Source organism: Lathyrus oleraceus, chromosome 7 (genome assembly GCF_024323335.1).
Source record: "Lathyrus oleraceus cultivar Zhongwan6 chromosome 7, CAAS_Psat_ZW6_1.0, whole genome shotgun sequence".
NCBI lineage: Eukaryota > Viridiplantae > Streptophyta > Magnoliopsida > Fabales > Fabaceae > Lathyrus > Lathyrus oleraceus.
The window spans coordinates 277,618,211-277,634,491 of NC_066585.1; positions in this window are offsets into that span (position 1 = coordinate 277,618,211).

Sequence of the window (16,281 nt, forward strand, 5' to 3'; positions counted from 1 at the left end):
TCAATTTTCCTTCAGTATTGTCACACCCCGATTTTGATCCTAAATCACCAATTAACACATTTGTCATAGTCGTTGCATCTTTGCATATCATAACATGCATTCCATACTGCATAATACATAGAATGTCAATCGAAATAATTTTTTCGGATCTACAGGCAAACCGGTTGAATTAATCAACGGATGTGCGTCAAATCAGTGGACGAAAAATTTTAAAATCAAGCATCCAGACATCAAATTTATTAATCTACATTTTGCGTAGTTTAATCTGGTATGCTCGATTTATTTTTCAGCTAATTTTTTGGCCACTTTTTGATCAGCTCGAGCCTGTTTAACCGGTCAAAATTTATTTCAAAATTAAAAGAAATGCTGTATTTTTCCAATAAGTTTATTTCGCACTGATCATTTTGGTGCATTTATTTTAATTTTTTGAGCACTTTTGCGCCCGACTTTTTTTCATTTTGAGTCCGTTTATTTTTGTTTTTTTGTCAAAATTTTCATAAAAAGTAATTAGAATTAATGATATATTCATTTTTATTTTATTTATCTTTTTTTTTTAATTTTTTAATTTTAAAATTTAGTTTCAAATTTCATTTTATTCACTAAAAACATAAAAAAAAAGAGTACTATTGGCATTTAGAAAAATAGAGTAACCCTAAAATCCAAGTATATATACTAAGGGGAGCCAACCACATCGGGGACACAAAAAAAAGCAGCATACAACAAGCGGCGCTACACCATTCAACAAAAATCAATGAAAACAAGTGGCTGATACTTGGTACCTTTGACCACATCTCTCTCACGAAATCAAAAAGGGAAACAAAGAAAAAGTAAAAGAGAAGAGTAGGAACATAGCAATGTGAGTGACAGATCCATTTCTTTCAATTTTGTTTAGCTTATTATGCATTGAGATGAAGTGACCATTCACAAAATAGTTCTCTTATTCTTTCAAAAAATCTAGTTTTCAACAAAATATGAATTAACTGATAGTTTTCTTTTATGATGTAATATAGTTACGGTTGTTTTTTTATGATTTTTATATACAATGTTGTTCTTAACTTTATATATATATATATATATATATATATATATATATATATATATATATATATATATATATATATATATATATATATATATATATATATATATATATATATATATATATACTTCTACGTTTTTAGCTTTAATATATACCTATAATTTTATTAGTTATAACAATCCTGTGTTTTTTAGTTATAACGTATACTTCAATTTATTTAATTATAATATATTTCTCTTCTTTTAATTTTTATTAATTTGTTATTTTATTTTCATTTTAATTATTGGCTATCGTATATACTTCTGTTTATATATATATATATATATATATATATATATATATATATATATATATATAAACAGAAGTATATATTTTTGTTCACATAAGTTTTAAATGTATATGTATATATTTATATTGTGTTAATATTTTTTTTAAATTTTTTATTCTTTTAGCTCTATTTCGATTTTGTAATAATACAAATTCATTGTGGATAATGCGTGTGTGTTGTGTTTAGATTTCTATTTTTCGATTACTTTGAGTTGATGTAAAAAAAATTTTGTAACACTGTTGTAATAATAATATATTTAGCTGCTGCTGTTATTTTATTTTATTTTATTTCATTGCATTTCGACTTCAGAATTTTAAATTCAATTTAAATTCCGAAAACCGTTTGGATGCATAGATTTTGGTTCGGCTTCCTTAGAGTGGTTCTCACATGAATCCACTCTAAGTTAGTTTAAAACTAAATTCAGTTTGCTCTCAATTTCGGTCGGCTCTCAGTCCCATGGCTTACTCTTGGGATTTCTTACAATGAACTCTTTTCTTTTTGAGTGCTCGCATTTACTTGTCTGCATTTCAATTACCCTCAAATTATTTCAAACCTTTGTACATTAATCATTTTAATTTTATTTCAAGACATTTTCATAATTAAAATTGGAAGAAAAAGATTACTCTAGATGGAATATCAAGTCGTAATCCTGAATATTAGGCCCAAGTTGTAAGAGCTTGCAAGTCATAAGTATTCGTCTTCTCTTCAAAATCACTTCGATATTAAAAAAAACCTCTCTCAGTAAGATCTGAAGAAAAAGATTACCCTGGATGGAATATCCAGTCGTAATCCCGAATATTAGGCCCAAGTTGTAAGAGCTTGTAAGCCCTATGTATTCGTCTTCTCTTCAAAATACTCCAATATTCAAATCATTTTCATAAGAAAATTGAAAGAAAAAGATTACCTGGATGAAATATCGAGTCGTAATCTTGAATATTAGGCCCAAGTTGTAAGAGCTTGTAAGCCCTATGTATTCGTCTTCTCTTCAAAATACTTGTAAAATATTCAAACTTATTTTCTCAATAAAATTGAAAGAAAAAGATTACCTGGGTGAAAGGTCCAGACACAGTCCCGAGTATTAGACACAAGTTGTAAGTGCTTGCAAGTCATAAATACTCGTCTTTCAAGTCCAAAAATACATTAAACCAATCAAACTCTTTTTTCGCCGCCGTGCGATTGATCAGAAAACCCTTTTCATAAAGGAAAGACATCTTGTCTTAAGATGATGCAAAGCAATGCTTCGGCCATAATTGTTGAGTTGAGATAAGTGACGTTTTTCTGAATGTTGATTTGTAAATCCATTCGATGTGTGGTATACGCCTGCTCCTCATCTGTTTTGGGTAAAATAGTGTTTTTCATCGATTAATACAATATAGCTTTCGCTAAAATCGACCAACAAACAAACATTTTCTACCCAGAACTACGTAAGCCTTGAGTTCTCTATTGCACCCGGAGATACGTAGGAGCAGGATTTGTAAATCTTGTCAGGCCCATTAATAAAAAACTTAGGTTTAGTCTCCTTCGTTGCAAAAAAATCCAAAAAAATCTTCTCTTTTCTTTTGATCCTATTATTCTTTCCCTCATAATAACTTGAGAAATTCTAACATTTCTAAACTAACACTAACGCGCACAATAAACCTAATGGTTCCCGTTCTTTCTTGGGTTTTATCTATATTTCTCCATTCCTTTTTAGGAATAAATAAAGTTCGATGGCGACTCTGTTTAGTCCATCATGCGAGCGTGCGATTGCGCTTTGCTTAAGTCGTGTTCTCATTTTTCGAGGTACGAGAAGTATGTATCGACCCATCGATGGTTGTATCGATACATGGCCTGTCAACCTTTATGTTTTGTGTTTTCTACCAAACATGTATCGACCCATTTACTCATGTATCGACTCATGCTGTATTAAAATTGTGAAAAATTGTTTTTCATCCCAGTATGGATCGACCCATACCCTATGTATCAATACATCATGATACATTCATTTTGGAAAATGTTTTTGTTACCAAATGTATCGACCCATTGGGTCATGCATCGACTCATGAGTCAATTTTTACACACATGTATGGACTCATGCATCGCATGTATCGACTCATCCAACTAAAATTTTCTATTATTTTCTGTTATAAGTAGTAAAACATTATTCTTTTCACAAAACACATGAAAACATTTTGAGAGCATTTTTTGTGTGAGCAAGAAACCTGAAAGATACTTTGTATTTATCATCTTCTCAGTCATCTTTTCACATCCAATCACATTGAAACATAATAATCATTGTGCATTGCATCAAGAGATCTTTAAGATAACATTCAGATGTAGGATTTGTAATCGAAGCTGGGTTGAAGGGATACAAAGGGGGTTTCTCTGAAAAATCGGAAGGTTTTCCATCAAGAAAGGATCGTTTCTTGGGGGTTTTCATCAAAGTCAAGTAGATCAAATTCAGCCGTAGCGAAGGGGTTTGGAAATCTGGGAGATTTTGCAAATAAGTAGTGGAGTGGAGGATTGATCTTTGATTTTGAGGTTCAAGACTTGATCGGATCGGATCAAGCGGGGTTAAGACAAATTCAACATAATCGGTGGGATTGGTGTTCGTTATTTATGTTGTAACCTTGTTAACATTTGCAACTTTATTGTAAATAAGATCTCAATTTCTATTTTGAAATTGAAGGGAGAAGTACCCCCACGCGAGGACGATAGTAGGGAACTTCCTTACCAAACTCTCTGCGTACAATTTTCTATCCTTAATCTCTTTACTTTTTCAACAAGTTTATCATTCAATTGTGGTGTTAACTTTTCTGTTAAATGATCCTACATTGGCAAAAATTTCTGCATAATTGAAAAACAGTTTTAGTGTTTTTATTTGAGAAAATTGCTTTGACAACTCCATTGACAATAAGGATCATTAAACATTACACACCAAGTGTTTGATAGAAGTGTTCTGCTTGTTTTTTTTCATTGGAATATAGTGTTGTGTAGGCATGGCAACGGGGCGGGGCGGGGACGGTTTTTACCTCCCCCAAACCCAAACCCGAATCCCCAAACCATCCCCGTTCCCCGCCCCAAACCCAAACGGGGATGGAGAGTCAAAACCCAAACCCGTCCCAAACGGGTTCGGGTATCCCCACCCCGCCATCATTCATTTAGTGGAATCAATTTTTTTAATAGAAATATTTATTTTTATAAAATAAAATTACATTTCAAATAATAAAATAAAACATTCTAAAAAAATTGCATACATACATTTCAAATACTTTAAATAATAAATTAAAATTAAAATATCAAAACATTGACCATATATTTAATATTCTAAATTATCAAAAATAAATAATAATATACATAATGAAATAAACGGGGAGGGTTCGGGGTGGGTACTAGTGTCCCCATTACCCAACCCGTCCTGATATTTTAAAATCGGGGAAAACCCAAACCCAATCAAAGCGGGTTTTCCCCGTCAATTTCGGGGCGGGTTCTGGTTGGTACCCGCGGGTACGGGTTATGTTGCCACGCCTAGTGTTGTGTGTGAATTTCATTAAAACGATTATCCAAGCGTGTTTATTTGTTATTGGTATACTGTTATCCATCGGTTTATCGCATGTCCGGTTTTCTAGTAGTCGGTTCAGAATAGGCGGAAGTCAATTCGGGACTGCGCTTTTCCGCTAGCCTTTAAAAATCAATTAAAAGTTTTAAATCCGTGATTTCTCTATGGTGATCTATTCACCCCCCCCCCTCTCGATCACTTGCCACACCATCTAACAAGTGGTATAAGAGCCTGTTTCGATAGTGTTCTGTATCTTCTCGTAACGATATGGCTTTTGAGCCAAAGGGGGCTATTGGAAAGACTGCATGCGAGTACACATAAATTCAATAGAAAGGAATGCATGGGTTACCATCCGTGACGGTCCTTTTGGAATTACTATGACCAACGTGGAAGGCAACATTGTACCAAAACCAGAGGCACAATGGACTGCCGACGATGAAAAGAAGTGGGTGTATGATTGGAAAGCCCGAAACATTTTAATTCCAGCACTTGGTGTTGATGAGTATTATAGGGTATCCTATTGCGCAACTGCCAAGGAGATGTGGGACGCATTACAAGTTGCCCATGAGGGAACTAACGAAGTTAAACAGTCCCGCATAAACACATTTACTCAAGAGTTTGAACTCTTTCGCCTGAAACAAGGAGAATCCATCTCCGACGTGCAAAAGAGATTTACTCATCTCATATCGTTTAAATGCACTTGGGAAGCCTATTTCCAATGAACTTATTACTAATAAAGTATTGAGATGTCTTAGTAGGGAATGACAACCTAAAGTGACAGCTATCAAGGAAGCAAATGACCTTACCACACTCGACATCACAACTCTATTTGGCAAGTTAGAAGAACATCAATAAGAACTAGCAAGCCTTGAAAAGTATGAGAAGAAGATTAAAAAGGAGAAGATTAAAGACAGAGAGAGAGAGAAGGAGTCCATAGCTCTTGTGGCTTCTAGCTCTAAGTCCTCAAATAAAGAGCAAAGTGATAATGACTCAAGTAGTGACGAAGACTCAGATGATGAGAAAATGGGACTTTTTGTTCGGAGGTACAACAAATTCATTAGAAGGAATGGAGTAAAGCACTCCGACAAAAATCTGATAAATTTTCGAAGACAACCTAAAATATCCAGACAAGAAGAGAACAAAAAGGATAAGGCAAAAGGATCTTGCTTCAATTGTGGTAAGGTAGGGCACTACAAATCGTATTGTCCTCAACTAAAGAAGGACAAGGGAAAACCTCCACCAAAGAAATACAACAAACAAAGAAGGGCATACATCGCTTGGGAAAGCGATAGTGAATCTTCAAGTGATCAAAGCTCAAGTGATAGTGATGAGACGACCAATCTATGTCTCATGGAACACATTAAAGACAAGGCTTACCATAAGAGCCTCAACAAAGAAAAGAAAGTAAGACATGCCTACTATAATAATTTCTCTTCTATGTCCTTTTCTGAATTGAAAATCGCTTTTGAAAAACTGCATACCAATGCATTAACAACTTTTAAGAGATTATCCTCCGATAAACAAATCTTTTTATTTTTGGAGGGTAAAGTCTATCAAACCAAAAAAGACTTAGAAGCTCAAAAGAAAGTATTGTAGAAAATTCAAAAGATATTGATGGATTGGTTCGTGTTCAAAATTGTGGGGCTTGTCATATTTGGCAAGGAGAGGTTAAATCTCTTAAGGCCAAATTAGAGAAAGCTCTACAACTAAAAGTTACTTTTGCCATTGTTCCTAATTTATTTAAGAAATCTTTGAATCCACCTTATGCTAAATATTCATTTGTAGAGAATATTCCAAGGATTACAATGAGCAAAAGTAAATGAATCCATCATCATGATTTATGTCATTATTGTTGTCATTCGGGTCATATCATTGCGAAATGCAAGTTTAGGAGATTTCTTGTTCCTAAAGGCATTTATCAATGGATGTCTAAATGCAACATTATTTCCACTCACACACAAGGACTAAATGAAAATTGGGTACCTACCTCTCTCTTTTGATATTTTAGGTTGAGTGTCTTGCATCAAAGGAAAGAAGATGGTTTCTTGACAGTGGGTGTTCAAGGCACATGACGGGTGACATATCTCTATTCATAAACTTTAAATCTAAGAAAAAGGGTTATGTTACTTATGGCGATAACAACAAAGGAGTGATTCTCGAAAAATATGGTGTAGTAACCCTTCTACCATTACTATCTCCAATGTGAATTTAGTTGAGGGACTTAAACACAATCTTTTGAGTATTAGCCAATTATATGACAAGGGTTACAAAGTAACTTTTACAAACACTTGTTGTATAATTGAGCATGATGATAAAAAGGATATTGTGTTTAAGGGTGTTAGAGTAAACAACGTCTATATGCTTGATCTTATTGAGGTATCGTTAACAAGTCCTAAGCGTCTAGTCGCCTTGAATGATGATTCATGGCTTTGGCATAGACGTCTAGCGCATGTTAACTTCGATTTGCTTAATAAAGTTGTGTCCAAAGATTTAGTAGTCGGTCTTCCAAAAATAAAATTTTCAAAATATCACCTATGTGACGCGTGTGAAATGGGAAATCAAATGAGGGTGTCCTTCAAATCAAAAAATGTTATTTCTACTTTACGACCCCTCGAGCTTATCCATATGGACCTCTTTGGCCCTTCTAGGACAAAGAGTTTAGGTGGTAACTACTATGGATTTGTATTGGTTGATGACTACTCTAGATTTACATGGACTATATTTTTACATAGCAAAGACAAAACTTTCTCTGCTTTTACACGTTTTGCAAAACTGTCCCAAAATAAAATAAATTAAAAAATAGTGACAGTCTGAAGCGATCATGGAGGGGAGTTTCAAAACCACCTCTTTGTTGATTATTGTGACAAGCATGACATTGATCATAATTTTTCAACCCCTCGTACTCCACAACAGAATGGCGTTGTGGAGCACAAAACCCGTGTTTAGAGGAGTTGGCTAGAACTATGCTCAATAAAGGCGGTCTACCAAAATACTTATGGGCCGATGCTATTAGCACAACTTGTTATGTTTTAAACAAAATTTTGATTCGCCCCATTTTAAATAAAACCCCGTATGAGCTTTTGAAAGGGAGAAAACCTAACTTGTCACATCTTCTTGTTTTCTGTTGTAAATGCTTTGTTTTAAATAATGGTAAAGAAAATCTTGGGAAATTTGATGCAAAAGCGGATGAGGATATCTTTCTTGGATATTCTCAATCCAATAAAGCATTTAGAGTTTACAATAAATGTTTACTTACTGTTGAAGAGTCGATTCATGTTTCTTTTGATGAGTCTTGTCCGAAAAATGTCGGAAAAGGTACTTCTTTTGATGACGCAGGTATATCTTCGGAAGACATACTCAAGGATGTTGTTCAGGGAAGTGATCAGCCAAAAATAGTGGACATTGAGAAGGAGGAAGATATTAGTCGTGTAAAAGATGAAGAGGAAAGCCTGGTTGAAGTGAATGATCTTCCATCAACTTGGAAATCCTCAAGAGACCATCCTATTGACAATATACTCGGAGACATCCCCAAAGGAGCGACGACTCATTCTAAGCTAAGTAATTTTTGTTATCATTTCGCTTTTGTTTCTCAAGTAGAACCTAAAAATACCAAAGAGGCCTTGATTGATGAATTTTGGCTAATGGCCATGCAATATGAGCTTAATCAATTTAAAAGAAACGACGTTTGGGAACTTGTCCCTCGTCCGCGAGACCATCAGATCATTGGTACTAAGTGGGCTTTCAAGAACAAACTTGATGAAAATGGAAAGATAACCTGAAATAAAGCTCGATTAGTGGCTCAAGGGTATAACCAAGAGGAGGGCATGAACTATGAGGAGACTTATGCTTCATTCGCTCGCCTTGAGGCTATACGCCTTTTGTTTGCTTATGCATGTGCTAGGAATTTTAAGCTTTATCAAATGGACGTAAATAGTGCCTTTCTTAACAGTTTCATAAATGAAGAGGTATACGTCTCACAACCTCCGGGTTTTGAGAATGATGAATATCCGGATCATGTTTTCAAATTAAAGCATGCTTTATATGGTCTTAAACAGGCCCCTCGGGCTTGGTATGAAAGACTTAGTAAATTTTTAGTTGATCATGGATATTCAAGAGGTAAAGTGGATACCACTCTTTTCATTAAACGTCAAGGAAAACACATTCTTTTAGTTCAAGTATATGTAGATGATATTATTTTTGGTTCAACTAACATGCACTTGGTCAAAGAATTTTCTAAGGTTATGTAGGGTGAGTTTGAGATGAGTCTAGTGAGGGAGCTAAACTACTTCCTCGGTCTTCAAATTAAGCAACTCAACAAAGGCACAATCGTGTGTCAAACAAAATACTGTAGAGAGTTGCTAAAGCACTTTGCAATGGAAGACTCAAAGTCCATCAACACCCCTATGCCAACCAACAGGAACTTAGACAAAGATGAACATGGTAAGAGTGTAGATGTCAAGAAGTATAGAGGTATGATTGGATCTCTTTTATATCTTACTGCATCTAGACCCAACATCATGTTTAGTGTGTGTATGTGCGCTTGGTATCAATCGAATCCTAAAGAATATCACTTAAAAGCTGTAAAACATATACTTAGATACCTTCACGGGACATCCAAGTATGGGTTATGATATTCTAAGGGAAGATATTATAGTTTAGTAGGTTACTCCGATTCTGACTTTGCCAGGTGCAAATCGGATAGGAAAAGCACTAGTGGAACATGCCATTTATTTTCAAACTCCTTAGTGAGTTGGCATAGAAAAAAGAAAGTTTATGTTGCTTTGTCAACCGCCAAGGTTGAATACGTTGCAACAGGTAGTTATTGTGCCCAAATTTTATGGATAAAACAATAATTACTTGATTTTGATATACAACTCAAACGTATTCCCATCAAATGTGACAACACGAGCGTCGTAAACCTTACTAAATATCCAGTCTTACATTCTCGCACTAAACACATTGAGATTAAACATCATTTTCTCCGTGATCATGTTGAAAAAGAGGATGTTGTGTTTGAACATGTTGATACTAAAAATTAACTTACTGATATTTTTACAAAACCACTTGCAACTAAATCGTTTTTTAACATTCGTCGAGAGTTAGGAATTCTCGATATCTCAAGTTTGATGTCATAAGCATGCATTTTCGTTATTTATATGTATATCTCACCATTCTATTTGAGATCTCTTTAAGCCTATGAATATGCATCTTCACCGTTCATCAAACGAGGTAACTTTGTTCCTTTTATATCTCGTTGTAAACTTTACCTATGTGTGTACTTAAGTTGTTCCTTTATGAGATATAGCTATATGATTGATAAGTTGTGATTATCTTATACGTGTTCACTTCCAAAAGTTTCGTTGATTACGTTTACAAGTCTTTCAATTTATATGTTAAAGTGACTCATTGATAATTCTTTCATCTTGTATATTCATGCGCTCATAAAACATGTCATATGTTGCATTACATGCATTCATATGTTATCTATACATTATTTATAGCATTTTTCTCTCATCATCGTAGAAACTTTAATACGTGTTTATCTGTACATATGCATTTCATTGCCAAAATTAAACCATCAAAGGGAAATCAATGTGCCTCAAGTATGTTTACATCTGATTTTTTTGCAAAAATTAAATTTTTTACTAATGGATTGATACATACACCTTTGGATCGATACATTAATGTCCGAAAAGCTAAAACAGAATCATTGAATTGGCTTGGATCGACCCATATTACCATGTGCCGATACATGCAATAATTTTTTAAGTTTTAGAAGATTTTAGTTCAGTATGTATCGATATACCCGTGTTTTGGATCGATACATGCCTATTGTAAAAACCAAATTTGGGCTTCATGTATCGATACATTCTGCAATGTGTCGACCCACCCCAATTTTTTTTTCTGTAAACTGACTTGGGTCGACCCATTGGCCCATTTACACTTCTTAAAACTATCCACGACCAACAAAGCGATTGGCACAATGAGCATGTCAAGATGCATGAGGAGCATCATAATTGGCACGAGGATCTCATGAATTAGAATTATGTCTTCTATAATGATATGACGAGATTCATGGATGATTGTCGAGAACAACCGGGTATCATGGAACATTTTCAGAGTGAGAATATGCAACAATGGTTCAGGCAACATGGCTTTATGGGTGGATTTAATCAACCTCCGCCTCCGCCTCCGGAAGGTGGAAGTCGTCAATTCGAGCCCGGACAAGATGAACATATGTCATTCAATGAAAATCAAAATCTTCCATGACATACCATATCATGCATAACATACCATGTTTTAGTTTCATGTCATTATGTTGTTTGACTTATGTTATTTTGACTGTATGATGTAGTTTAATTCTTGCACCTCTTAGCAACTTTTGTTTTGTAATTTTGTCTTATGTTAAGCATGTTTACTATATTGCCTATTTAGTCACTCTTTGTAAGTGCATTTGTGTTGTTGCCTTCCAATTGGTTGTTCTTTGTAAATGTCTTTTATTCTCCATTATGTTGTGTATGCCTTTATATCGTTACTCGTTGATATTGTGATAATAGATATGATACTACTAACAGAACATGCGTTGTCTCTTTTTAATATTGACAAAGGGGGAGCTTACCTCGTTCATATACCTTCCATCACAAGACTTGCAATTATTTACAATCATCAAAAAGGGGGAGTTTGTGAGTGTTATCCTATATTATGAGTTTTTGAGTAATGTCAAAGTTTGTGATAGAATTGAAGTTGGAAATTATTTCAAAAAGATCTCTAGCATGACATGTCATTAAAATAAAAATTGAGAAGATTTCTGCATCATTAAAACATCATTTTTGCATATTTTGATGTTTTGGATCGATGCATGAGTTGGTGTATCAATACATGTCTAAATTGTGTTTCTGAAATTCAATTTTGGTTTAGCATGAATCGACTCATATGGCGATGTATCGATACATGTGTAATTGTTTTTCTCAAAAATCAATTTTCCTTCAGTATGTATCGACCCATCGATGGTTGTATCGATACATGGCCTGTCAACCTTTCTGTTTTGTGTTTTCTACCAAACACGTATCGACCCATTTACTCATGTATCGACTCATGCTGTATTAAAATTGTGAAAAATTGTTTTTCATCCCAGTATGGATCTACCCATACCCTATGTATCGGTACATCATGATACATTCATTTTGGAAAATGTTTTTGTTACCAAATGTATCGACCCATTGGGTCATGTATCGACTCATGAGTTAATTTTTACACACATGTATCAATCATGCATCACATGTATCGACTCCTCCAACTAAAATTCTATGTTATTTTCTGTTATAAGTAGTAAAACATTATTCTTTTCACAAAACACATGAAAACGTTTTGAGAGCATTTTTTGTGTGAGCAAGAAACCTGAAAGATACTTTGTCTTCATCATCTTCTCAGTCATCTTTTCACATCCAATCACATTGAAACATAATAATCATTGTGCATTGCATCAAGAGATCTTTGAGATAACATTCAGTTGTAGGATTTGTAATCGAAGCTAGGTTGAAAGGATACAAAGGGGGTTTCTCTGAACAATCAGAAGGTTTTCCATCAAGAAAGGATCGCTTCTTGAGGGTTTTCATCAAAGTCAAGTGGATCGAATTCAGCCGTAGCGAAGGGGTTTGGAAATCAGGGAGATTTTACAAATAAGTATTGGAGTGGAGGATTGATCGTTGATTTTGAGGTTTAAGACTTGATCGGATCGGATCAAGCGGGGTTAAGAAAAATTCAACATAATCGATGGGATTGGTGTTCGTTGTTTGTGTTGTAACCTTGTTAACATTTGCAACTTTATTGTAAATAAGATCTCAATTTCTATTTTGAAATTGAGGGGAGAAGTACCCACACGCGAGGACGATAGTAGGGAACTTCCTTACCAAACTCTCTGCGTACAATTTTCTATCCTTAATCTCTTTACTTTTTCAACAAGTTTATCATTCAATTGTGGTGTTAACTTTTCTGTTAAAAGATCCTACATTGGCAAAAATTTCTGCATAATTGAAAAACAGTTTTAGTTATTTGAGAAAATTGCTTTGACAACTCCATTGACAATAAGGATCATTAAATATTACACACCAACTATTTGATAAAAGTGTTATGCTTGTTTTTGGTCATTGGAATATAGTGTTGTGTGTGAATTTCATTAAAACGATTATCCAAGCGTGTTTATTTGTTATCAGCATACTGTTATCCATAGGTTTATTGCATGTCCGGTTTTCTAGTAGTCGGTTCAGAATAGACGGAAGTCGATTCAGGACTGCGCTATTCCGCTAGCCTTTAAAAATCAATTAAAAGTTTTAAAATTCGTGATTTTTCCGTGGTGATCTATTCACCCCCCCTCTCTCGATCACCTACCACACTGTCTAACAAACTCCCAACTATGAAGGACCCTTCATTGTCAAAAAGGTCTTCTCAGGAGGGGCGATCATTCTCACCACAATGGATGGGGATAACTTGCCGATGTCGGTGAATTCAGATACAGTCAAAAAACATTATCTTGAAGGAGAATTGCGGTCCAAAACGCAGCGGAAATTAAAATTTTCTCCTTTAGAGATCCTTACGAATGGTCATGATCAGTGATAGAATATTTACCTCTTGTGACGACTGAAACCTTTGGTGCAGATCTCTTGTGACAATCAAAACCTTTGATGCAGATCCACGGAGCGATCACGAACGTTGAACGATGACAACGTCTCTACTCAGTCCACACGAACGGGTTCCTTCAATCTCAGTGCTAGCTGGTACGAATGAAGGCTTTGAGTGAGAGAGAGAGAGAGAAAACGAAAGTAATGCAACCGCAATAAATGCTTCTGCACAAGGGTTCTATTTATAGAACCACTTGTGTGGGCTTCAAGCTACAAAAGCCCACTTAAGTGTATTTTGGCCCATATCTTATAATATGCCCAAAATCACTTAAGCCCATGGTACCTTACCATATTTCGTAATCTCCTCAAGTACACCGTACCTTACGATGTTCTATAATTCACTTAAGGGCACCGTACCTTACGATATTCCTTAGTTACTCTATCTCTCATCAATCCGTCCTTTGTGTGTGACCCTGTAGGTTTTCGTGACGTTGGCAATTATATTAAATCATGTATTTAACATAATAAACAGTGAGCGGTATCTAGCAACACATCACTGCTACCTAAGACACGAAAATGTCAAGTGATCTGACAATTCCTTCTGTGATAATACTTATGTGTATAATTACTCTTTTGCCCTTATGTCTATATTGAACACAAGGCATAGACCGTGTCATCCTTGTCCAGTTCAATATTGGGCCCATAGACATTTATCCTGTTATACAGGATGGGCAAATTCCATCTAGGTCACTCATGTCCCTCAGCATGCTTCGTGGAGTACCCATCAACTGTATTTATGGTTATCCAGTTACGGACAATGTTTGATCAGCAATAAAGCACTCGACTCTACATCTAGGGTCCATAGTGGTTTCAGGTCGAAGAGTGGCATACACCATTATCACCATGAGAATAACTTATGACACTTTGCATAACTTTCTATATAGTATTCTCATAGCGGGTCAATCCGGTATAAATATTACTCCTAATATTCATACCTATGTTTAAGACTTGATAACTCTTTATCCATGATCCATGAGATGTGATCATCAGTCTACAAACATAATAGTCTTAATGCTTTAATGTTATCCCACTTCACACTAAAGCTCGACTACGGATACTTTAAGAATAGTGTCCTTATGTTTAATATGTTCTCATGATTAAGTCACACTTAATACATTAAACGGACTATCTATTCCAGGGACTTTACTAAACAAACGTAATAAAGAAAAAGCCTTTTATTATTAATAAATAATTCGATACAAGTACCAAAAGTATTGGCCTCTAGGGCTTACACCAACATATCTTACCATTAGCTTGACCTTAATTGGTATCAGATTAGTTCAATAATCGTCAACAGAAGCAAAATGTTGGAGCCCATTGCTACAATGAATAACAACCAATATTGTAATGAGTGGAAAGTCAAAAAAAATTCCCATTGTCATTTACTTTGTTTTTCAAATTTTTTAAACTCCTCTTTAAGGATTTTTGCATCCTTGTACACACTCCTCATATGTACAAAATTTTCACAATCACTAAAATTCAGTCGTTTTTCAGTAGCTATTTTTTTCCCGCATTTTAATTGTAAACATAATTGCCAATCTTGATTGCATAATGTTAAAAAACATTGAGAATAATAAAATCTAGAATTAAAAGAAACACTTCATGCATTGCTTTGATCGGTGGAAAGCTCCCTAGTGGGTGACCGGTAGTCTACAATAAGCACTTGCCGCACGAATACATGATTGCTTGGTTGGATCAAGCCTCTTTTTCCCCAAGCAGAGCCAGGTGGTAGCCCTTAGCCAGTTGAATCTTCCCTAGCATCAACAGCAATAAGAAGAGCTTTATTGCAGGTTCTCTGGTGTGGATACCGACGAGTTAAAGTCTACCTTTCACTAGAAAAGCCTCACCTTACTACTCAGCAATTCGCATTGCATACGCATCATAAATAAATAACCATACATTACATGCATCATTCATATCAATCATTTCTCTTTGCAACTAATTTATCTCCTCGACAGAATATCCCGGTCAGTCCCCAGCAGATCAAACCAACAAGTTTATCTCATACACCTGTCAACACAACTCCTTTTCAACGGCCAAATTTCCGGATATTTCTGTATTCAATCCTCTTCTACCTTGAATACCCTAAAATCTAACGCAATTCACATCTTCAGGTTTAAGATGAATAAATAGGGATAGTTATCATACCCCAAAATTTAGCCTCCCTTTTCCTACCTTTTGTTAAGTTTCATTTGCATACATAGCATCATATCATGCATCATCATGACCACACTCTTTGGATTAATCTTAACATTAGGGTTTTCACTTTTGTTTACTTGTTTACTAACCAAAGCATCATGACAATGGTACTTGTTTGTTCTCTTGTTCATATAGATGACCATGCCTCAATTCAAGCCTAAATAATGGTCATTTTGGTCAAGGAAATTGTAAGTTATGGTTCATTGGTTCAAGGGTGATTCATGTGTTTATTTCCATACCATCTCATTCATTCTCCAAGCCATCCTCAAGATCATTCAAGCCTTAATCAAGGTTTTTTTCAAGTGATGATATTTCCATCATCATTTTGGCTTGGGATGCAAGAAAACTTCAAGTTTGCACAAAGTTGGCACAAGTTTGGTTGACCTAATTTACAAGTATGGCTCACTTTTGGTTCAAAGCCAATAACTTCTTCAATTTTCACCCAATTTACAAGCTTCCTTGAGCTAAACATCCCTAATTAGTTCCTATACAACTTTGC